Source organism: Odontomachus brunneus, unplaced genomic scaffold (genome assembly GCF_010583005.1).
Source record: "Odontomachus brunneus isolate Ranch 3 - 2012 unplaced genomic scaffold, Obru_v1 Obru_scaffold_212, whole genome shotgun sequence".
NCBI lineage: Eukaryota > Metazoa > Arthropoda > Insecta > Hymenoptera > Formicidae > Odontomachus > Odontomachus brunneus.
The window spans coordinates 499,248-499,547 of record NW_022639662.1 but is presented as its reverse complement, the minus strand read 5'-3'; positions in this window follow the sequence as shown (position 1 = coordinate 499,547).

Here is a 300-nt window from a genome sequence, read left to right as displayed (position 1 = left end):
CGTCCAGAAACTTTTTCCTTCCCTCTCCCCCACCCTCACCCTACTTATCGTCTCCTCTAAAATTTCCTCACATCTCACGACTAAACCCTCTCTTACCCCTTTCATCTTCATCATCTGTACTAATTTCTCCCTATCCACCGAGTCAAACGCCGCTTTCAAGTCCACGAACAAAACTACCATCTTTGCCTTCCTTTCTGCCACTCTCCTATTTATTATATACCAGGTGTAGAAGTATGAAACCGGAATTTTTTTATACAAATAAGACGTCTGTTGTTCGAAAGTGATAAATAATACTTTATT